This window comes from Canis aureus, chromosome 38 (assembly GCF_053574225.1).
Source record: "Canis aureus isolate CA01 chromosome 38, VMU_Caureus_v.1.0, whole genome shotgun sequence".
In the NCBI taxonomy this organism is placed as follows: Eukaryota; Metazoa; Chordata; class Mammalia; order Carnivora; family Canidae; genus Canis; species Canis aureus.
The window spans coordinates 14,116,632-14,142,709 of NC_135648.1; the positions used below are offsets into that span (position 1 = coordinate 14,116,632).

The 26,078-nt window shown below is 33.4% G+C and overlaps 1 long non-coding RNA gene and 1 pseudogene across 14 annotated transcripts in view; both read left to right on the plus strand.

The window, feature by feature from the left end:
* Nucleotides 1–26,078, plus strand: part of LOC144307445 (uncharacterized) — a 478,537-nt gene that overhangs the window by 78,418 nt on the left and 374,041 nt on the right. The window lies entirely within an intron of this gene.
* Nucleotides 8,745–10,766, plus strand: LOC144307112 (translin-associated protein X pseudogene; annotated as a pseudogene).

The window sequence follows — 26,078 nt, forward strand, 5'->3', positions numbered from 1 at the left end:
TAGTCCTATATAATAACGGGAAGCAAAAGGAGAGTTAATAAGATCAATAAAGAGTGATTTGAGATAACCTCAAAGGTAGATGATGAACTTGTAAGTAGCAGAATTGGGATGAATATGAGGGAACAGAGTACTAATAATTGATTAAATATTGAAAATGAATGGCATGTAGGATAGTTTCTGGTTTGTTGCTTGGGCAAATGATTAAGGAGAATGTTATTAATCAATGTAGAAATATAGGAGAAAGAGGAGATTCTTGAAGGTGCTTAATTTTGGATTGCATTGAAAATGATCATGAACATTCAGAAAATGATGTTTAGTGTTTCGTTAAGTATATAAAAATACAGTTTAGTATTAAGTGAGATAAAATGAGATGTGAATTATTGACTTTAAGTTTTTGCATGGACTTTCTTTGGAGAATGTATAAAATACAAAGAGCAAATGAGGCAGAGTCTTGAGCATTAGCCAATACTTATAAGATAGAAGTAGAATAGTAGCCTGCAGACGTAAATTGCAATGGTATTTTTTTTTTCCTATCCTTAGTGCATTCTTTATGTTGTATTTGTATAATTTTAAAGTGACTAGGCTAACTTTAGACATTTGTCTGTAGCCAAAATATGAATCTTTCCTCAAGGTGCTAATTTTTTCACTTACTTCTATGGAATTGGTATGTTGAGGATGTTTTATCATGCTATTTTAAGAAATTGGCTTAATGTGCTAAAAATTAACCAAGTAAGTAGTCTTCCTAACATTAAAGCAAAGCTTGTACTATGCCTCTGGATTTTGAAAGAGATAAGAATTTCTTAATGTTCTCAGTTCTGTTTGTCATCCTGCTTATCATTACCATTCCTCTCCTGTCCCTCATCATAAGGGTGCTCATATTGAAATATCTTATACTGATGAATACTATTATGTTTGCAGTGCTTGTGTTTGATAAAAATCCTGTTGTATTTTCTTTTTTCTCTTCTTTCTAGAACATGCTTTAAACATAGTAATTTTCTTTGTTCCCCAATTCTAAAACCACGTAATTTGCCGTCTCTTAGCAACAGACTAGAGAGGCTACCAGATGCATTTATTTATGTGCTTGATTTTTGAAGAGAAATACACATACTATCTATCATTCAAGGAATGCCTAAAAGCACCTTCTCTGGTCAACAAGACTGTTTCAATGGCTAACTAAAAAGGTTTAATGCATTTTGCTTAGCTTAATTTTTAAGAGATTCCAAAATATTTAATCATATTTGTTGTAAAAAGAGGTTGAGGATTGAAACCACTCTCCCCACCAAAATTTTAAGATGAACTCAGAGTAATAGAGAAGAATGACTAAGTGAAAATTAATTTAACTGGGCCACTCGCAGAATGTCAAATTTAAGACCAACATGAATAGAATTTCTTTAAAAGGAACAGTCACTGATCTGGAAGTTCAACTCTAAGACTCTGAGAATACTTGCAAATCCAGTGACTCTCCTGATCCATTTTGGTTCAAAGATAAACTTTAATTCACTTTCAGTTGAAAACGTATTAATTAAAACATCCAGTGGTCTAACTATAAATGGTGACCCTGATTTAGCAATAACTGATATTTCTCTCCCCCAAGAGCAGGACAGCTTTAGTTTGGGAGATGTAACAAGAAAAGGGCAGGGACTGTGAGTTTGCTGGTGTATCAGCTTCCTGTGGTCGCCTTCACAAATTGCCTCGAGTTGAATGGCTTCAAACTACACAAATTTAATCCTTACATAGTCTTGAGGACTGAGTCTCATGGGGCTAAAATCAAAGTATCTGCAGAGCTGCTTCCTTCTGAAGGTTCTGAGGGGAGCATCTGTTGCCCTGCAGTTTCCTGCTTTTACCAGCTGCCTGAACTCCTTGGCTTTTGCCCTTTCCTCTGCCTTCATGTGGTACCTCTTCTCAGTCTCTGCCCCTCTCATTGCATTGCTCTCTTCTCTGATTGATTCTTCACAGGTCCCTCTGATAAGGGCCGTCACAATTACGTTGGACCTATCTGGAGAATCCAGGATGACCTCCCCTTCTCAAGATCTTTAATTCAATCACATCTTTTGCTGTAAAAAGTTAACATTCATAGGTTCCCAGGATTAAGACATAGGCATGTTTGGAGGGTCATTATTCAGGCTACCACAGGTGCTTTGTTCTCTTTTGTCTGCTTTGAATTTCTCTTCCTTCCTCAAGGAATTTTTCCTCACAAAATCCTCCCTTTTTGTGTGTGTCTGTCCCTTTTTATATGTTTGAGGTCATGGAGGAGTCCTAGACTTGTGAAATTGGCTTTTTTAATCTTTGAAAAAAAACTGCATATGGTTATTTAACCTTATATTTTGAATTTTCACATATGTTTTATTTGGGGGCCTAATTGCCATTTAAATTTTAACATTTGTTATGTGTGAAAACCTAGAGAAAGAACATTTCAGATACAGAGAAGAGCATGTTAAAAAACTCTGTGATTGTATATAAGCTGGACAATTTTGAGGATGATAAAGGAATTTGGGAGTCAGAATTATCATTGCAAGATAAAATACAAGATATTCAGTTAAAATTGAATTTTAAATAAAAAGATAAATACCTTTTTCTTTTTTTTTGCTAGAACTATATTCCAACTATTGCATGGCATATACTTAAATTTTAAAAAGAGGGTTTTTAAAATCTAAAATTTAAATTTAAGTATATGTTTTCTTTTTTTCTTTACTTTTTTGTTAAATTTGGCAACCCAGGACAAGCTCATAGTGAATAAGAGTGTCTGTAGTTGATAAAATGAGAGAAGTCAGAGTCATAGCATGGAGAGACTACGAGGCAAATATAAAATGTTTACGTATTTTCCACATGCAGTTCAAAGCCCTTGGAATGTTTTAAGCATTCAAATGATAGATATAATCTTATTTATATCCCTGGATAATTATACTGGTGTAAATTGTGGACGATAGGTCATGAAAGTGCATGCTTGGGCAGCCCCGGTGGCCCAGCGGTTTAGCACGCCTTCAGCCCAGGGCATGATCCTGGAGACCTGGGATCTAGTCCCATGTCGGGCTCCCTGCATGGAGCCTGCTTCTCCCCCTGCCTGTGTCTCTGCCTCTCTCTCTCTCTCTGTCTCTCATGAATAAATAAATAAAATCTTAAAAAAAAAAAAAAAAAAGAAAGTGCATGCTTGAAAGTGAGACAGTATGAGTAGCTGTTTGATCAGTCTTGGTGAGAGATAATGGTGACTATAATTTGGGAGAATGATAGAGCAAAGTGTCATTCACTTGGGGTACACGTACTCCATCTCAGTGAGGAGCATATTGGGAGAGGATGGGGAGATAACTGAATAGTATAGATTCAAACCGATACACAGAAGATTGGAAAAAGCTTCCCAAACCTCCAACCTGAGTGTGTTAAGTGTGGATAGGAACTTCAATAAAAAGATATCCTGAGGAAGTGATTAATAAAGTTTTTTCTAATAAGGAATAACAATATGAAAGAAATGGACTTTCTGTATCTGTATCATTTAATGATGGAGGAATTACAAGAGTATTAGCGTGCTTCCTTAAGGCTATTTTTCCACCAATTATAAAGGTGTCTGGATGCATATTGTATTTTACTAGTTCATAAGCAGATATCTAGAAATCAATTATTTAAACTTTAGCCCCATTTTTGAAGAGAAATTCAGTGTTTACCTGTTTTTCATTAGATTTTCTATCATTAAATAGATTTTATCAGTAAATGTATCAGTCCCTGTATTCTCTTTCCAGATATTTTTTCCCTCTTATTTGAACATGAAGCTCTAAGTATGAACTTCACAAAACTTAATGTTCAGTAAATAATTACATCTTGCAAATAGAATAAGGTACTGTTCACTATGATAAATATTCGAAAAAGTCACTAGTAAGACCAACGAAGCATAAGATGATTTCATTGCTACCCTATAATAGACTGTGAATTATTTTTTAAAATTGTATATTATTCATTATATAATCAATGTCTTTTTGAAAAAAAGGTACAAACATCAGGTAATGGGATAATTTTGCATATGCCACATAACAAATGAAGAATCAAAAAAAAAACAACAATTAACACTTAGAATATTTGTCTTTTCCCTCAAAATTTTAATGCTGAATTTTGCCTTCATTTCCTCAAGGAGTTGAGGTTACCTAGAACTAGTGAATACATTAATATGTTGGGCTTTATTAACAATTTCTTACAAAAACATCTATATCAAACGTTTGGAATTATTTAATTAGGAGTGATTCTACAGTGGGAGTTGCCTGGTTAACATGAATATGTTTAAAGCTCATGGTTATTTTCTAGAAGAATTATGCCATTTTAAACTACTACCAGCAATGTGTCAAGATATCTGCTTTGTCAGCATTATCTTTTTTCAGTTAAACCATGTTACCAAAAAATAATATTTGTGAGTTCAATAATAAAAGAATAGTTTGATATTTTTTCAAGTATATTCTACATAACAAATGAGCATGTATCATTTGTTGAGAACATTTTACTGAGTTTCCTATTTGTCCTTCAATTTTGTTTTGAACAAAAATACTTTTGGTTGCCTTGTCTTGACCTATACATTTCTATTTTTTGTGATCAGATTGTTTGGTCTTCTTTCATCAAAGCATCCATAATTTTTATGGTTTAAAAAATTTTCCTAATACAAAATTTACATTAAAAAAACATTTCCTAATGACTTGATTTTTAATATTAACTCACAGTTCATAAGACTTGTGAGATTTGTATGTCCTTTTATTACAGGACTTTATATGTAATTTTATCTTAAAATAATTTATATAACTATAGGCCATTGTCCAGGTTAATGTTAAAAGTATATTTTATTGTCAATAATAGTGTTTTGTTACAATTACTTTAATAAAAAATAGAATACAAATATATCAAATTCCCTAATGTAATACTTGCTTATTTACATCTCATTAATGCCATTTCATCAATTAATGAGACTATTAAGATCTGATGTCTGAAATTTAGAAGAAATATAGCACCCTTATTTATTTTTTATATTTTGTATGTTATGTAATCCAGACTTTTTCTGAGATATGTCTAATCCTTCAGCTGAGAACGTTTGTGCTGTCACACACATAAAAATTCCTTTCGGTCTTCATAAAGCTTTAACTATGTCTCTGTGACCACAATAAAGACTTTCTTTCCTACCTGATCTTATTTTGACATCTATCAGTTACATCAAATGTCCAAATTAGTTTTGCTTGAAACTATGGTCTATGAAATGATTGACTTATTGCAGTGAATCTACCTTATGTCCTCTCAGCCTGTACCTCTCACAACAGGATAGCTATAATTACCCATATTATACAGATAACAAAACTGGGATTTAAGAAGATTAAAAAATTCAGCTAGTATATAATAGTAAAAGCATCTCCATCTAGATTTTTATACCATGTAAATTTGACTACCTTCTCACTAGATCCTGTGGATTTCTTTTAAGTGCATTTAGTATAAAAAGAGCCATCAAACTGCTGATGATAGAAGAAATAGAAGATGATGTAGAAGAAAGTGCTGTCCACACTTAACCAAACCTTAAGATTTTCAAAACTTCCTAACAATATGATTTTAAAATGTTCCTTCAGCCTCCTTAGATTTATTGATCTTTTTCGTAAATTATATTATTATAAAATAATTCCTCTGTGTTAAAGATTCAACTGACATTATAGAGGGCTGGTGAGGAAGTGGATTTAGCCTTCTGAGATTTGTTAATGACATATCAACCGACAATTCCCCCATGTCCAGCAATACTATCAATAAACAGGATGATTTATTAAGAACTAAGAATTCAACAGAAAATAAAAATCAATGCTCTGTCTCTTTATGGAATCAACATTTATTTTATGTTATTGGTTAAAATAAAGTACTAAGACACACCAATCGATTTGGATACATATTACTTAAGTCTACTCTAGGTAATTAATATCATTGATTTCTTGAGCATAAAATATATTGGTCAAATAAAAGTGTGCCTTTTTTAGTAAATATCAAAAGTGCAAATCAAAAATAAGGAGACTTTAAAAGTCTGCTGATAACAGATAGGCATGTAGAGTTAATGGACTGTGGTCCCTACAATCCATCAATTGTCACATAGCTGCTATCTAGTGATAAAATCAATGCAAGTGCTTTGAAATACACAGAACTGCTTCATTGAGAACTCTAACCTCAATATGTCATCACACAGGTATTTAAACATCAGGAGATGTAGAAAAGCTTCAAATGGTTTTGAACTTGTAAAGCCTGACAAAAGATTTGTATATTTTACAGATTTGTTTTCTTCTAGCTCAATACACAATTTCAGAATATATCAATCCATCAACCATTCTTCTTCGAATGGTTGTGAATAAATTGTAGCCAGGAATTTTACTACATCTTACATTGACTAGTTAAATGAATGCCCTGACTTAAAAGGAGATAGGGAAAATGTATAACTCCCAGAGTACAGAGATAAGCTTCGTATCCAGTATCTGTTGTTAAGATATATGATTTTGAGTTTTAAAATTAAAGTCATCTTAAAACATTTCCCTTTAAATAATGTGATTTTCTGCATCAACACTCCCCAAAAGCAGTGATCTAAAAGTTATAGATGGGCTTAGAATGAATTTAAATTGAAATCCGATTTATATAGTGTGGAGAAATTTTAGTTCTAAAATAATCTATTTTGGTCCAGTGTGCTGGGAATAAGGATTGTTGTATAAACCTCACACAAGATTTTTAGTACAGCAGATTTAACTGCTATGTGGAGAAATTGTTGTTCCTCTGATTATTACATTGGAGCGAGATTGATTTATTTCCATGCCCCTGGGGTTAAGATGTTATTTCATCAGGATTCATGACTAGAACTAGAGAATTCTTTTGTAGTTAATTAAAAGTTGATTCACAATCAAAAGAATGTATATGCACAGAATACATAAGAGTAACACAACTCTTGATTAAAAAAAATGGCATCAGTTATTTTTCAAACTCATAATTTTCTATGTGTTTTCACATGTTATCTTAATCATGTCAACACTATTAATATATGCACTACTGTTCAGTTTGGGAGCATTTGAGAAGGCTATACTTGGCAAATTCAGTTTCCCTATTTAGACAACTTAACATCTTGAACACATTTTATTTAATTCTGACAGTGTAATAAACTGAATGAACATGTGGTATAATTTCTATTTCATCGAGAAAACAAAGGACTGACTAGAAATTGATTGGGCCAAATGAATACAACTAAATATTAAGCAAGAGGATTACACAGAATATTTTGATCCTTGTGATGTTTTTATTTTTATTTTTTTTAAAGATTTATTTATTTATTTTTAGAGAGAGACACAGAGAGAGCACAAATGAGTGGAGGAGCAAAGGGAGAAGGAGAGAATCCTGAAGCTGATTCTGCACTGAGCATGAAGCTCTACCTGGGGCTCAGTCACAGGACCCTGAGAGCATGACCTGAGCTGAAATCAAGAGTTGGTCACTTAACAACTGAGCCATCCATGCACCCCGCTGTTTTTATTTCTTTAATTCCATAGAATTATTTGGTTTGGGGGAACACACAAGTTCGTTATGTGTTTTGGATACTAACCCTTTATCAGATCTATCATTTGCAAATATCTTCTCCCATTTCATAGATTGCTTTTTAATTTTATTGATTGTTTCCTTCTTTGTACAGAGGTTTTTTGTTTTGTTGAAACCCCAGTACTTTATTTTTGTTTTCGTTTCCCTTGCCCTAGGAGTCCTATCTAGGAAGAAGTTGATGTGGCCAGTGTCAAAGAGGTTACTGCCTGTGTTCTCCTCTAAGATTTTGATGGTTTCCTGCCTCACATCCATTTTGAATTTATTTTTCTGTATGGAATAAGAAACTGTTTCACTTTCTTTCTTCTGCATGTTGCTGTCCAGTTTTCCCAACACCATTTATTGAAGAAACTCTTTTTTTCCCCCTATTGGATATTCTTTTCTGCTTTGAAGAAAATTAGCTGATCATATAGTTGTGAGGTCATTTCTTGGTTTTCTCTTCTGGTCTATTCATCTATGTGTCTGTTCTGTGCCACTACTGTACTGTCTTGATCGCTACAGCTTTGTAATATAACTTATAGTCTGGAATTGTGATGCTTCCAGCTTTGTTTTACTTTTCAAGGTTGCTTTGGCTATTTGGGGTCTTTAGTGGTTACATACAAATCTTAGGATTGCTGGTTCTAGCTCTGTGAAAAATGCTGATGAAGTTTTGATAGGGATTGCATTAAACATATAGAATGCTTAGGGTAAGTGTAGATATTTTAATAATATTCTTCCAGTGCATTAGTGTGGAATGTTTTTCCTTTTCTTTATGTTGTCTTCAATTTCTTCCATCAGTCTTTTATAGTTTTCAGAGTAGAAGTCTTTTACCTCTTTATTTTATTAAGAGTTTATTCCTAGATATCTTATTGTTTTTGGTGCAATTGTAAATGAAACTGATTCCTTAATTACTCTTTCTGCTGCTTCATTACTAGTGTATAGAAGGCAGTAGATATCTTTATATTGATTTTGTATCCTGCGACTTTACTCAATTTGACCATCAGCTCTAGCAATTTTGTGGTGGAGTCTTTTGGGTTTTCTACATAGAGTATCGTGTCATCTGAGACTACTGAAAGTTTGATTTCTTCCTTGCCAATTTAGATGCCTTTTATTCTTTTTGTTGTCTAATTGCTAAGTCTAGGACTTTCCTCTAAACAAAGTCTAAAGCTAGCAGAAGGAAGGAAATAATAAAGATTTGAGTAGAAATGAATGATATAGAAACTGAAAACAAAAACAGCAACAACAAAGCAATCGAACATATCAATGAAACCAGGAGCTGGTACTTTGAAAAAATTAATAAAATTGAGAAACCTCAAGCCAGACTTTTCAAAAAGAAAAGAGAAAGGATCCAAATAAGTAAAATCACAAATGAGGAAGGAGGAAATAACAAGCAACACCACAGAAATACAACCAATTATAAGAGAATATTATGAAAAAAACTATATGCCAACAAAAAGGACAACCCGGTAGAAATGGAGAAATTCCTAGAAACATATAAACTATTGAAACGGAAACAGGAAGAAATAGAAAACTTAAACAGACCAACAACCAGCTAAGAAATTGAGTCCATAATCAGAAATCTCCCATCAAACAAAAGTACAGGACCATATGGTATCACAGGCGAATTCTATCAAACATTTAAAGAAAAGTTAATACCTATTCTCAAATTATTCCAAAAAATAGAAAAGAAAGGAGAACTTCCAAATTCATTCTATGAGGCCAGAACCTGATAGGGCACCCTATTCAGAAAGGAGTGTCAAGGAAAATCCAAGACAACAAAAGAGACAAAAGCTGCAGAAGAAATTTTAGTTTCTGACATCTGCAGCTAAAGCAGATATTAAACACAGCATAAGTCCTAGCCAAATAAATATAAAACCAAACACCAGGAGCCTTTCGCCTTTAAACATAAAACCAAACACCAAGATTTACTACAGTTCCTAAAGTTAATATTATTGATTTTCAAAATTTGTCATAGGAATACACTATATCATTAGGAGTTGTGCCAAGTATATGTGTGTGTACTTGTTATTTAACAAGTAAATCAATAAATTGAGTTGTTTACTTAGGCCAGCTGCAAAGGGCTACTGGGCAAGCTCTCCAGCCAGTACCTTGGCACGCCACTGGCTCCAAGGCCCTTCTCTGCTCATCTCACTGTAGGTGGTGATAACATGATCAGCAAAAAGGATCAGGAGGTTCAGGGAAAGGAAGCATGACAATTCCCCATATAATCAGAGAAGAGAAGGGAAGGGTGTTAATTTATCTTCACCTGGGATGTTGGCCTTCAGATCATTTCAGCAGGAACTTAATGCAAAACACAACAAATAGGAGAGACTTAGTGGGGATATAACTACTCAAAGTAAAAGCTTGATTTTTCTTCTACATAGGGTTACAAGTGCTCTTGATATGGAAGAGATATTGACTGAATCGGTAAGTAAATTGGATGGTATTAGGCAAAAGATACCACAAGTACCCCCAGGAGCTCTCAGGAGAAGACATGCATCAAATCCATAGAGACATTACTACAGGACTGCAGGAATATGTGGAGGCTGTCTCCTATCAGCACTTCATCAAAACATGGTCACTTATCAGTATGGATGAAATTAAATGGTTGTTATTTACAACAGAAGAATATGAAAAGAAAATAAGACCCCCCTCCTCTGATGCAGAGGGGAAGCACTTTGGAACATGAAGACTGAAAATCACACTGGTTGATTACCTTCTGTCATTCCCAGAAGGTGTTCTGAGAATGGCTATTTTAACTGGAGATTTGATGGAGATGTGTGTGAACAATATGGGGAATGGGGCATTGACACCCCCTTTGAAATGAGCCCATTTTTATGTCATTTATAATGGGTATAATGGGTTTTCATTCATTGGATCTTGTGATATTTCTAAGAAGTTGTATACTTTGAAACACAGTTTGGCCAAAGCAAAGAATGCTTGTGATGCCTTGAAAGTCAGAAGTTCTGAAATTCCAAAAATAAATTGGCAGATGTCTTTTCAGTTAAAACAGAAATGATTGGGACACCTGGGTGGCTCAGTGATTGAGCGTCTGCCTTTGACTCAGGTGGTGATCCCAGGATCCAGGATAAAGTCCTGCATCAGGCTCCCCACAGGGAGCCTACTTCTCCCTCTGCTTATGTCTGTGGCCCTCTCTTTGTGTCTCTCATGAATAAATAACTTAAATCTTAAAAAAAAAAAAAAAAAAAAAAGCAAAAATACAGAAAGGACCGATCAAGAAGAACACCTTACTCAGTTATTTTATTGAATACCATATTCAGTTATTCTTTTGAGAGACCATTTTGTGAGACTTTTAAAGTATTTTTAGTATGTCATTGGACTTTATTGTGACTTTTGCATAGAAATGTTTTCAGTTTTACTTGTTTTAAAATGTATACAAGCTGTACATAAAATTATTGAAACAAGTCATTTCTTATATCTTACTCAATAAAGTTTGCATACAATTGTTTGCATATATGCCAATTTGAATTTTTGCTGGCTAAACTTCCATCATTTATCTTTGAAATGGGAACATGCTTGAGTGCATTTTCTGCTATACCTATTTTAATTTACATTGTGTGATTTTTGGACTGGTAATATTTAATGGAAACCATGTGTTATTTAAATTGGTGATTTTGTTCTTATGCATGTTGTCTTGACTTTCATGTTTAAATTTCTTGGTAATATTTTGCCAAGCCTCCAAAATAAGTTTATTCCATAGAACAAGAATGAAAAATTATTAAGTTTCAGTATACTTAATTTTATGAGGTATTATCATGAGAATTCATTAAATATTCTGGCCAATTTTTAGGTCATATTTAATCCATTTAAAGTAGCCTTCCAAAAAATTGTTGGATACCCAGATTTTAGTTTTTAAATTTAATGTTTATCCTTTATCACAGAAAGTCTGATAGTGAATTAGAGCTAACATCATAATATTTTCACTGGTGTTTGAGTTCAATCCTATACCTGTACATATATCTGAAAAGTTTTAGTAATGATTATTAGTTGTTCTTTTGTTGTCATTATGGTACATTAGGATGTTTCTTATAGATGTATCTATAAGAAATTACATTTAAATAATTACAATGAAGTCTTAAATTTTTCAGATTTTTTTTTTTTTTTTTTTTATTTATGATAGTCACAGAGAGAGAAAGAGAGAGAGGCAGAGACATAGGCAGAGGGAGAAGCAGGCTCCATGCACCGGGAGCCCGATGTGGGATTCGATCCCGGGTCTCCAGGATCGCGCCCTGGGCCAAAGGCAGGCGCCAAACTGCTGCGCCACCCAGGGATCCCCTTAAATTTTTCAAATACTTAGTTAATTCAAACTTTTATAGTTGTCCAGTTGTGTTATTTGATAGTATAAAAAGTTGCCAAAGAAAATTTATCGTATACAATTCAGCAATAAGACAATTGCCAACACAGTCAGGAATAGCAATGGTAGTCTCTAATTATGTTTAGAATTGGAATTTACATACTAAAATTAGTTATAGATTATTCCCTGTGGTGTGAAACTGACTTGAGCATGACACTATTGGCTGACAACCAGACATTTCAATTGGGTTTGTGAATTTTGAGCATCTAAGATACTGGATTTTAGTTTTAGAAAGATTAGCTGCTCTGTTTCCAAGGACTTGATTCTTTGAAACTGAAATTTCCCCAAAAAAATCATGTGAAGGAAAATGTAGACATGCCTAATAAATTAGGTTGGTTGGTTTATTTTGGTGGTAGTAAGGTTTTTTTTTTTTTTTTTTTTTTTTTGGTTTCCCTATTCGAAGACATACTGCTAAAATATAATCTCATTACATAAACTTGTTTCTTCTGTCACTTGAAGTTAAATTTATAATGTTAAAAGTAAAATAATAAATACATTGGTGAATGTCTTATAGATGTTTAAAACTGAAGTCTTTAAAATCTTTAAAAAACAATTACATTAATTGATAATTCAATGCATGAATTAATGGGTTATTTTCTTTTAAACTATAGAATTCTGATAACCTTCTTACAAATATACAACTTCCCTTACAGAGACAGTAGTTTACAATACTAGTTTGTGATATTTTTAAGTAATTTACTTTCTCCTGAAAATGTGTTGGTTAATCATGGATTACATTTGGCCTTACTTTACAGATCTTAAGGGAACTTTTTCTTTTCTTTTCTTTTCTTTTCTTTTCTTTTCTTTTCTTTTCTTTTCTTTTCTTTTCTTTTCTTTCTTTTTTTTCTTTTCTTTCTTTTTTTTCTTTTCTTTTCTTTTTTTTTCTCCTTTTAGAAATAAGAGAAGGGACAGAGGGAGAAGGAGAGAAAGAACCTTAAGCAGGCTCTATGCTCTGCTTGGAGCCCAAGGTGGGACTCAATCTCACAACTCTAAACTCATGACCTAAGCCTAAATCAAAAGTCTTGTGCTTAATTGACTGAACCACCTAGACACCTCTTAAAGGGACTTTTTCTTAACCAAAGTAAGTAACTAGCCAGATAATATTGTCTTTGCTAAAAGCCAAATGTTTGGGGATGCCTGGGTAGCTCAGTGGTTGAGCATTTGCCTTTGGCTCAGGGCATGATCCTGGAGTCCTAATCGAGTCCCACATCAGGCTCCCCTCAGGGAGCCTGCTTCTCCTTCTGCCTATGGCTCTGCCTCTCTCTCTCTCTCTCATGAATAAATAAATAAAATCTTTAAAAAAAATGTTTGTGTTGCCCTAGATTCATATGTTAAAAACTAATGCCCCATGTAATGATATTTGGAGGTGGGACTTTGAGAAGTCATGAGGGTGGAAATCTCATGGATGAGATTTGTGTACTTCTAAAAGAAACTCCAGAGAGCTCCCTTGCTTCTTCTGCCATGTGGGGATACAGCAAGAATACAGCCATTTATGAACCGGAGTGTGGCCCTCACCATACACTGACTCTATGGGCAACTTGATTTTTGACTTCCAGTCTCCAGTACTATAAGATATAATTGTTGTTATTTAATCCATACAGTCTATGGTATTTTGTTATGGTAACCCACATGGACTAAAACAGATACTGGTTCTAAGAAGTGGAATACTTCTGTAAACAATAACTAGAGATCAAGAGGCAGCATTGGGCCTAGAGAAAGGATAGAACCTAGAAGAGTTTCGTAGTTATGCTAGAAAAAGCCTATATTGCCATGGACCTACACCTTTAAAGGCAATCCTGGTGACAGCTTCTTCAAGCCTCAAACGTGGAGAATATTTATGTAATCCTGAATAGAGTATTGGTACAAATAAGAGCAGTAAAGGCCATTCCAGTGAGGTCTCAGTCGAAAATGTTGAACATATTATTGGAAAGTGAAGGCAAGGCAAACTTTGTCATAGAGCATCAGAGACTTTATTTGTGTTTGCCTTTTATTACTTTGTGGAAGGTAGAACTTGTGGGTAATTAGGTTGGCTATTTGAAGCTATTTTTAAGCAAAATGTTGAAGGTTGGCTTGTTTCCTTCTGATTGCTTATAGTAAACTATGCGAAGAGAGAAGTGACTTAAGGATTGAATTGTTAAGAAAAAAAGGAAGTAGAACTTAAAATTGGGGGAAATTCTCAATCTATCCATATTGCAAAATATGAGAACACTAAGGGTGTGGCCAGTTGACCATTTGATAAGAAGATTTGTACTCATACAAAGTCAGCCATCTCAATAGAAACCAGGAGCTATTGTTTAAGACCATGGAAGAACGATGCCAAAGGCATTTCAGAGATCATCAGGGCTGCCTCACCGATCACAGGCCCAGAATGCAAGGGCCTGGGAAACAATGCAGTTTCAAAGGAGGAGCCATGCTTCTGGGATCCAGCAGCACACTTCCCTGCAGTTGCCACTTATCTTTGCACGCTCCCTTCACTCTCTGGCACCAGGCTCCTCCACTTTCCCAGGTATGGTTTTGGTAAGCCCTAGTGCAGTAATGGCCTCCCCTCAGGAGTGCACAGCAAGCAATTCAGCATCATCCTTCAGCCACAATCATCACCAGAGAGCAGAGTGTAAAAGTCCAAGGCTCATGTCTGCCTCCACCTGGATTTCAAAAGATGAGGCCACCTGTCAGACTGGGGAGAGCCAGGCAGAAAGCCATGATAGGGCTGTCCCCCGGAGGCGTGGGAGTGACCCTGCAACCCCAGAGGGTCATGAAGACAGAGCTTTGAGCTAAAGAGAGTCACTTTTGAGATTTGAGGTTCATTATTTTCCCCATTAGATTTGAAACTTACCTTTACCTCTTTCTTCTTTCTTCTTTCTCCCTTTTGAGATGGAAATGTTTCTCTTATGTATGTCCTACCATTGTATTTTGGAAGCATGTAATGTATTTGGCTTTACAAGATTCACATCTGAAAAGCAATTTTTTTTTTTTTTTTTTTGCCTCAGGATGAGTCATACATACAGTCTTGCCTGTGTCTGATTTTGGTGAAATTTCATACTTTAGACTTTGAGTTGCTGTTGAAATAACTTAAGACTTTTGGGGCTGTTCAGATGGAATAAATTTATTTTGCATGTGACGAGAACATGAATTTTGGAGACCAGGGCAGAATTCTGGAGACTGTGACCCCTCAAAATTCATATGTTGAAACCTAATCCCCAGTGTGATGGTATTTGGAGGTAGGATTCTTGGGAGGTGATCAGATCATGACAGCAGAATCTTCATAAAGGAAATTAGTGCTCTTATAAAAGACCCCAGAGAACTCTCTTGCCCTTCTGCTACCTGAAGACACCTGGAGAAGAAAGCCATTTCTGAACCAGAAAGCAGACCCTTCCTGGATATGAATCTTTTTTTTTTTTTTTTTTCCTGGATACGAATCTGCCTGCATCTTGATCTTGGACTTTCCGCCTTCAGAATTGTAAGATATAAGTGTTTGCTGTTTAAGCCACCCAATAGATAATATTTTTCTTATAGCATCCCTAATAGACTTACACTATCACTCATTCCTCTCATCAGTTCACTTAAAAGCAACACAGAACATCAGTACTTCCTCCTTCACCACGGTCCCAAAGCATAAACCTATTCTACCTTTATTTTCTATTAAGAAAATACAACAAAAATAAATAATTGCATGTAAAAAATTTTAGAAATACAAAATATGGCACTTAAAAACATAACCAAATTAGCATTTAACCTGTAATCAACTTAACCAATTTTTAGATCTTTACTTTTTCCATCAGAATATTTTTGCTTCTTTTCATTTTCTTTCATTGTTTCTGTTTCTGACTCTCTCTCCCTCTCTCACTTTGAATTTCCTTCTCTCTCCAGTTATCTTCATTCATTATTACTGGAAAAAAATGATAAGACAATAAGAAACTGTACACTTAAAAATCTGCGATTGTGGTTTTATTGTACAAGTTTATACCAATCTTTTGTTTTTATAGGTGGATTGCTTTATTTATTTAGGTGTTTAGGCAAAAACATAAGTAAGAAAGAGATTGTTGCTGTAAAGGGAGTAATGAGGAATATGTTCTATCTGGAAAAATCTGTATCAAGTTTCCTGACTAAGAAATTTCACAAAATTTAATAATAAATGAATAGTCTCTGGGTTATATTGAGAAAAACTCATTTGAGAGTTATCAGAATTACCTTTTGACCACAAAATGTTAGGAAAAAAGTTATAAATCATAGAAGTCAGCATTATTGGATCTGTAAGAAATTGTATTAAATCAAGGTTATATATATTAAACATAAAGTATATCCATAACTTATTTATTACAAACCATACATTTCTATTTGTTCACATCAGTGAAATATAGATGAGATGGTGAAATGAATTATGAATCACTTCCTATTGAATGAATGCTAATGTTATAGTTATTGATTTTTTTCCATGATTTTTCCCCTCAAATTCTAGAGAAAATGTCCTTCAATTTCACTTTAGCCTTGTTATTACAGTCTATGAATGTATATTTGCATTATTGGGTATTCCAGCCAATTAGACCCTTTATAAGTATACTCTGAATATGTATTTTTACCTTTAGCTCTGAAGACCTATTTTTTTTTTCTTTTTAAAGTAAAGCTTGGGACTCCTGTTTAGCTCAGTCGGTTGAGTATCTGACTCTTGATTTTAGCTCAAGTCATGATCTCAGAGTGGTGGGACTCAGCCTTGTGTTGGGCTCCACACTCAGTGCAGAGTCCACTTATTCCTCTCCCTCAAAGGTCACAGGATGTAGAAAGAAAAATCACACTATGTGAAATCTAATACCCTCATTTGTCAATCATTTCTGTAGAACATAAAATTATATGGCTCAACATTTCCAGTCTTCCTAAACTGTGTTTAAATCCTGATATCACACTGTATTAAAAATGCTTACTTGGAGTAAGCTATCCCAAGCTATTTAAGTTTCCAATACATCACATAGCTTGTAGAAGAGCCCCATAGGCTGCTGTGAGAATTAAATTAGGTAATTCATATACAGCTCCTTACATTTACAATAACAAAATACAAATAATGCTAACCACTGTTACTTATGTTTAGGTCATTATTTTTATTATGCCTTTGCTGTTACTTGTGTTTTATCTCTGACATTGGAAAAAATAGTACTATATTAACTTAAAAATACCTCAGAATTGGGAGACCTAGGTCACACAGTTAAACATCTTACTCTTGGTCTCAGCTCAGATCTTGATCTCAGGGTCATGAATTCAAGCCTCACATTGAAAAAAGCCCTTACTGAAAACTAACTAACTAACTAACTAACTAACTAACTAACTAACTAACTTCTCTATCTATTTGGCCAGAGAATGGTGTAAGGAGGAAACTGTGCCTAGAAAGGACTTTCAGACCTTTCTGCCCTTGAAAAGCATGATATTTAAATCCATATTTCAAATAAGAAATTTTATTTAATGTCACAAAAACACCATTTTTATTTTTCCATATCAACTTCCTGTTGGTCTACTATAAGTGAAACTTTGGAAACTTGGATTTATCTATAAATTATAGGATGTTAGGCCCTCCTCTTTAACTTAGAATGACTATATTAACATGATTAATATTGTAATGCCTTAGGCAAACATCATCACTCTCTTCTTTTCCATTGACTCTAAAATTTATTGATCCACAGTGACCAAAACTGACTACACATTATTACTCTCTTTGTAATATTTTCCACTAGGATGGAAACCATATTGAGTAACCTTCCATACTTATAAACTTCTCAAACCCATACCAAGTGAAAATGGCTAATTAATTCCATAAAACATAACAATGTGTTTTACAACCAGAGGACAACTCTAACACTGAATAAAAATCATGAGGACAATATAGAATAATTCACACAATCAAGAAATACCTGAGTCAAAACACATGTAAATTAGCTTATAAATAGGCTCACACAAATAAACACTTCTTTTACTTAGACAACTTAAGTCTATACTTCTATTTCAAAATCATATTCTATCACAAATATGAGTTGCAAATACTCCAATAAACTTGCCCTAGGAATTTTGAGATATTCTATTGTACTCTGATTTGAATGAAAAAAATTTCATGTAAAACCAAGCAAAAGCTTATGATGGATTAACTGACCTTTAAACCACACATACATAAGCTTTTAGTTAAAATGATTCTCAACCTGGAATATCATCCTGGGTATGTATGAATATTCATTTTCACAGATAATAAGGATTCAAATCTTCAATGTAAATTCAGATCAGATAATTCAGATCTGATGCATGTAAGCTGAATTTATTAGGTAATTACATTTTCATTCAGTTATATACTTTAGTGAAAACATCTAATTATGCTTTTATAGCATCAATATGGTTTGGTCATTTATACATTTTTTCACTATATGTATATGATATGATATACATACTTATATCCGTATTACACATTACATTATTCACATCTAGTAGATATATTTATAGGTAAATATAGAAATAAAATATATAACATCATTACATATCTATATTTATCTTAAACATTCTGTAATATACATATCTGTATTATATATAAATTAAAACATGTAATTGATGTCTGACATATATATATATAGAGAGAGAGAGAGAGAGACAAAGACAGAGGTAGAGTATTTAATATTGTCTAAGGTAAAGATAGTTCAGATAAACTCTATTCCCACCCTTACTGCATTAGGTGGTTATAATTTAAAATAGACTTTGGGGATCCCTGGGTGGCTCAGCGGTCTAGCACCTGCCTTTGGCCCAGGGTGCGATCCTGGAGTCCCAGGATCGAGTCCCGCATCAGGCTCCTGCATGGAGCCTGCTTCTCCCTCTGCCTGTGTCTCTGCCTCTCTCCCTCCCCCCTGCCCCCGTCTCTCATGAATAAATAAAATCTTAAAAAAATAAAAAATAAAATAAATAAAATAGACTTTTTTAAACTTAACACTTTTTACAAATTAATCATTTAACCTAAAATTAATTTCTTTGGAAAATTAATTATTACTATTGCTTTAAGAAATAGTTGGAGAATCATTGTAAGGACTTAAAGAGGTATCAATAATTTCTTCCCCCCAAAAAAAAGAAATAAAACATTTTATGGGCAAAAATCAATACTACTTCCAAGGTCTAGATTATTTCCATGCTCTATAAACTCTGAGCATACCATAATAGAGAAGATTAATAAAAAGTTTTTAATTAGTCTACTTTTCATAAAACATCATAAGCAAAATTAAGCAATATACAGTAAACTCTGAATCAGCATTTATAAAGTAATGGACAGAAAAAAATGTATTAATATGCAAAAAACTCCTATTAACCACTTTAAACAGTTAAGGGATAGCTATATGAGGTTTAGATTGAATTTATAAAAGAATATGCCCAGAGGGAAATCATATAAAAGTTATAATAAGAGATAAAATATCTGAAAAAATAAAATTACAGCTTGACATCTTATTTGTATTATCATATAAACATTTAAAATTTAGTATCCAAATAATAGTGTGAAGAAATAACTACCCTTACATTACTCTAGTTCTAAGTTATTACATGTTTTTTAGACAATTGTCAATGTTTGTCAAAAGTCTTCAACTAATCTGATACTGTAATTCTATTTCTTAGAATATATTTCAAAGGCATAATTTAAGAGAAATGTTGAAATGTACATATGAAGATGATACTGCAGTATTAATCATATAAGTAAATATATAATACCTAAATTTCTAATAATTATATATTGATCACAATGATGATAGCAGCTAACATTTATTATATACTTATTATAGACTAGCAATAAATATTTTCTCATGTAAGCATAATAGCCTCATTTCATGCAGTTATTTTAAAGAATCTGAGAGAGGTACTTGGGTGGCCTGGTTGGTTGAGAGTCTGACTCTTGATCTGGGGTCAGGTCCTGATCTTGGGGTAGTGGGATCAAGCCCCAAATCAGGCTCTGTGCTCAGCAGGGAGTCTGCTTCTTTCCCTCTCCCTTTCCTTCTACCCATCACCCTGCTCACACTTTCTTTCCCTTGCTCTCTAAAATTAATAAATAAATCTTTAAATAAGAACCTGAAAATCAGAAAGCTAAAATAATTTGCTATGTAATATATAATAGAAAAGCCACAAGTATGTAATTGAACCCCAAATTTCTTTATCTCTCATTAACCATTTTTATTTCATCAAAACAAAATACTAATTAATACATTGATTAGATACTTTCTGATAATTATATGTGATATCATACAATGCAACCTTTAAGGTAAAGATGATTATAATAATCTGAGAAAATTCTGGTAGTATATTATTCTTAAAACTTACAAAAAATCTTGAATATATTGCATAACTTTGTATAATCTGTTTTTTAATTTATGGCAACATTATAATGCATATGTGTCCATTTTGTGTGTATGTGTATGCAGGTAGAGAGAGAGAGAGAGTTTTCAGTGAATTAAAATCAGCACATCTCTGCTCTTTGTGGAACTTACATTCTTATGGGGAAAGTAGACATTCATAGAAACTAATATATTTAGTATATTCATTTTTACATTCAGTTGAGTGACTTAGTTGTATAAGTGACAGAAATAAAACAAAATAATGAGAAAAGAGTGTCCTAGGGAGCTGGCATTTATGTAGAGTGGTCACTAAAGAAAGACCTTTTGGATAGCAGCTGCTCAGGATGATTATGGTGGTCTGGGTGAAAATGGTAGTCAGAAAAGGCCTTTGTGATAAAGGGTGATTTGTGAATTTGAAGAAGTGAAATAGTGTCATAAGATTATCTGGGGAAGATCATCCCAGGAAGAAGAAATAAGTTCAGAGGCTCTGTGATTGAAGTCTGATTGATATGTTCAAACACTGGCAAGAGGCAATAGCACCTGGAGGGTAGGCAATGGAAGAACAAAACAGAAGCTCTACATAGAGTTAGGTCATGTAGGGCTTTGTGGGTCATTTGTGTGAATGTAGAATCTACTTTGAAATAAGATGCCTTTGATGGGTCTTGAGCAAAAAGTGTGATGTTCTGTGATATCTGAGATATATATATATATATATCAGATTTTTTTTGAATCTTAAATTATTATTATTTCTTCCTGTCGCTTACACCCAAGGTGGGGGCGGAGAAGAGGAGGGAAGAGAGGGCAGAATCGCTTCTCCCCCTAAGGCACTGAGTGGAGAAGCCACAAGGGGAGAGGGGGAGGTCACATTGTCCTCACTCTGTGGGGCTAGGCCCCTGGTCTCCCCAGCCCCAGGCTCCCCCAGCCCCTGAAATGCTAAGATGAAGCCCAGAGCAACCGGACCTCCCCCAAACCCAATATATTACATCCTCATTTTTTAAATAGATACAGGGACTTCTTCTATACATAATATATATATAGTCTTGGTTCTCAATATTTAAATCAATCATGATATTAATAATTAGTTTGTACCAAAAACCATCTAATATTCATGCTAAAGTATTTTATGAAATAAAATTACATAAACTTTGAAAGTAGAATTAACTTTACTAATTTCACAGATGAACTCAGATTTGTGAGTAAACAGAATAAATTGTATCTCTTTAATTAGTTTTTCCCACTTTACAAGTTATGTGTATCTGGTTGTAAATTCCCCCTTAGCATTATAAATATACAATGAATACTCATCAATACAGCTTCAGACTATAAATATGAAATGCCTTATATCTAAAATTATTATGACTCAAACATGAAGAAACATGGATTGAGATAAAAACAACAATTTCAATAATCTGTCTTTTTTTTTTTAAGTTTTACTTTTTACCATCAACAGTGAATTACTCACTTAGTATTTTTTTTCAGTGTGGATTTTTGTTGTTTTTGAGGGTCATTAATTAATATATTTCTTCATATTTTTTATGTTTACTTAATAAGGTTTAAGTTTTGGGGCACCTGGGTGGCTCAATCTGTTAAGCATCTAACTCTTGGTTTTCACTCAGCTCACAACCTCAGAGTCATGGAATCAAGCCCCACATGGGGCTCTGCATCAGTGAGGAGGCTGCTGGAGATCCTCTCTTCCTTTCCATATCCCTCTACTCTTCTCTCCACTTGTACTCCCCCCCTCCCTCAAATAAAATAAATGAATCTTTTTAAAAACTTAAAAAAAAAGTTTTAAGTTTTAAAATAAGACTTCTTAGAGAAGTTTCAGTTTTAGAGATACATTGAGTGGTAAGTTCAGAAAGTTTTCAGGGACTCCTAACCCCCTACACATAGTTTCTCCTGTTAATGGTTTCTTGCATTAGTATCATATACTTGTAATATACATATTACAGTTGATAAGCCAATATAGATACATTGTTTTAACCAAAGTCTATAGGTTTCATTAAGGTACTCTTTTTTTGTTGTATCTTCTGTGGGTTTTGAAAAATACATAATGGCATGTATCCAGTATTTCAGTACCATACTGAATAGTTTCACTAAAAATATCTTTGCTCCACCTATTCATCCCTCTCTTTTTCTTTTTCTGTCTCTTCTCTGTTCGCACACCACTAATCTTTTTTTTTAAGTCACTGTCTTTTTATTGTCATCATAATTTTGCCTTTTCCAGAAGATCATAGAGTTAGAATCATATAGTGTGAGTCTTATCTAGTTGGCTTCTTTCACTTAGTAATATGTGCTGAAGTTTCCTTCATTTCTTTTCATGGCTTAATAGCTCATTTCTTTTTTTTTTTTTTAATCACTGAATAATATCTCATTATATGGATGTACCACAGTGTGTTTATCCATTTACCTATTGACGGGCATAGTGATTGCTTGCAGGGTTTTGTACAAGATTTGTGGATATTAAGTTTTCAACTCCTTTGAGTAAATGCCAGGGAATGCAATTGCTTAATAATTTTTTTAAGATGATATTTGGTTTTGTAAGAAACAACCAAATTGTCTTCCATATTGATCATACCATTTGCATTCCTACCAGCAATTAATGAGAACTCCTTTTCTCCACATCATCTTCACTGACTTGTGTAATTTTAAATTAAACACTAACAAGTGTTTTAAATTAAATTAGCTATTCTAGCTGATGTATACTGGTTGCTCATTGTTGTTTTAATATACCGTTATCGAGTGACATATTATTTATCATATTTTTTTATTTTTTTAAATTTTTAGTTATTTATGATAGTCACAGAGAGAGAGAGAGGGGCAGACACGTAGGCAGAGGGAGAAGCAGGCTCCATGCACCGGGAGCCCGATGTGGGATTCGATCCTGAGTCTCCAGGATCGCGCCCTGGGCCAAAGGCAGGCGCTAAACCGCTGCGCCACCGAGGGATCCCAATTTATCATATTTTTAAAAGCCTACTTTAGTGATTTAGACCTCCACCAGAATGTCCCTATTTATTCTTGTAGGGAGAAGAAGTTAATCAAGAAACAAGAAAATAATTAGGGTAAGGTGATGCTAGAGCTTCTACTGTAGCATAATATCTAACCCTTTATACTATGTGATGTAACCTAAATAGTGACAAATCCTATAAAGAAATTATGTCTGGGATAAAAAAAAAAGGAAAATGGATCTGTGGGTGAGTCTTTAGTTCAAAAGAAAGAGACTGTGATAGTGATATGGACTAGTGTTAGTTGTAGAGCTGATAAATAATGTTTATAATTTGAAAGATTGGCTTAGTATGTGGTATGATAAAGAGATAAAACGAGAACTAATCTCAGGTTTTTGGCCTGAGCACATGGATACATAGTGTTACTCTTTCCTGAGGTGAGAAAGATGATATAAGGATGGCCTAAAGCTGAAAGCAAGAATTTTTTTTTTTTTTGCAGTATGTTAAGGTTTTGTAAAGACTAAAAATTCAGTATAAAGTAACAAAAAATACTCATAAATGTAATAATTATTTCTCATTTTTCTCATACAATCCACCACTATTACTAGAGTAACAAGATTAGAACACAGTTTCACTGTAGAAATTCTAATTATTTAACTGCTTAGAAAGACCAAGGAATTTAAAACTGTTTCCTTGTCTACTTATTCACATTCGTTGCCAAGAGTGGTTTAATATCCAGATGCTTGAAAAGAGAAAAAAGAAAAAGAAAAAAAAATTCTCCAGTGTATCTGAGACCTGAAGATGCAGCAACATATTTTCATCTTTGCATTTCAAACTAGTCTCTTATAAAGCCTCATTCACACTGTTTAAACATAGATATCTCTTCAGTTAAAACTTTTGCTGTACTGTATTTAGCATAGTTATATATTTTCTGCCCACATTTAATTCCACTCTGTCTCTAATTTACATTTTAACAAGATCATTCTGGCAATTGCTGCTGGATAATACATTGGAGTTCCAAGAGTGAAGGCATAGACTCACACCTGAGGCTGTCGGAGTGGTTGAGAGGGAAATATCAGAAAATAGTTCAATTTAATGATGACACTGCAGAGGTGGAGAATTTCAATACAGTTAGTGATCATTTGGGTGTGGGTGGTAAAGACAGAAAGGAATTAAGGTGGATGACTCCATATTTTTGAACTCGAAAAACAGAATAGATGAGAGAAAACTTTATAGATACATTAAATTTAAAGAATCTCTACAAATGGAACTTAATTGCTCATTTGGCATTTCACATTTCAAAGGACACACTGAAAGGGGATTTGAAAAGAAAACAGCAAACATCTTGAATCTTGATTGGCTTGAAAAATATTTTTATGGATTATTTCTTTCTATTTTCATTTATTTCTGTAAATGTCTTTTGGAAGAAATAAACATGTTTCATAGGTATCTGTATTATTCATAGCTTTTGGATTTCTTAAAAAAATTCTTTATTGAGAGATTTTAATATTATATGCATTCTTTTTTGCCATTGTAACAGATTTTACTTATTTTTACTTTTAAATTAGCTTATATTCATTTTATATGTGTGAAAGGATAATCAATTTTGTCTTTAAAATGATTGTTACTTGTGTGAGAACTCAATTAGTGATATAGATTTTAATGGATCATTGTCTTATAAATATTGGGACATCTACAAGCTATATCACATATCCAGCTGGTTTTCTGGTGATAAGACCTGATGAGTTTTACAGATAATTTAAGTGGTCACATATAAATTCAAATGAACTTGTTTCAGAGGCAGGTATTTCTGATGTGTCTATATAAAAATTACAGATTCGTAATGTTTTAAAGAAATGTAACTTTAAATATATACTGAAATATATACAGCATAGATATATATTGGAAAAGCTGCAATAATGAATTAGTGATATGTATCTTAATTTCTTTCATTTTTAATTGTTTGATTAATAGAAAAAATGATGAATATTATTTTCTTCTTTATCATTCCAAATGTAATTCCTAACCACATGCCATTTTCTGAATGAATATTGCTTTTAATCAACTTTGCTAAGAAAAATGCTATATTTAAAGCATACTTTTAAATGGAGAATATATATAAACACACATATATATTCATATATATATGTAAATTCTAGAGCATTTGGGATAAATATATCCCACAGTATGTATAACATTTCAATTTTGTATATTATACTGTTATATTATCAGTAATAATATAGTCACTTTTCTCAAGTGTAGTTTCTTTTGGACAGTTTCAAGTAACCTTTATTCTTTCCTTCTCCCTGAGAAAAGCAACCCGGAAAGGAAATAAGTGTAATGCCCAATTTATTTAGATTCCTTCTGAGTATTCTCAGTAGGCTGGCCTACATTTTCTAGGCCTACATTTTCCTTCCAAAGTCTGGCTCTACTGAAAGACTTATTCAGGACTGGATTTCTCCACTTGTTTATTTTTTTATTTTTATTTTTTTTAAATTTTTATTTATTTATGATAGTCACACAGAGAGAGAGAGAGAGAGAGAGAGAGAGGCAGAGACACAGGCAGAGGGAGAAGCAGGCTCCATGCACCGGGAGCCCGACGTGGGATTCGATCCCGGGTCTCCAGGATCGCGCCCTGGGCCAAAGGCAGGCGCCAAACAGCTGCGCCACCCAGGGATCCCTCCACTTGTTTATTTTATTTATTTATACGTTTGGTATTTATTCACGAGTTTACCTTGGTATTCTTTTTTTAATTTATTTTTAATTTTTTAAATTTATTTTATTTTATTTTATTTTATTTTATTTTATTTTATTTTATTTTATTTTATTTTATATATATTTTTACCTTGGTATTCTTGAAGTCATAACAATTAAGTGGTTGTCCAGTGCAAC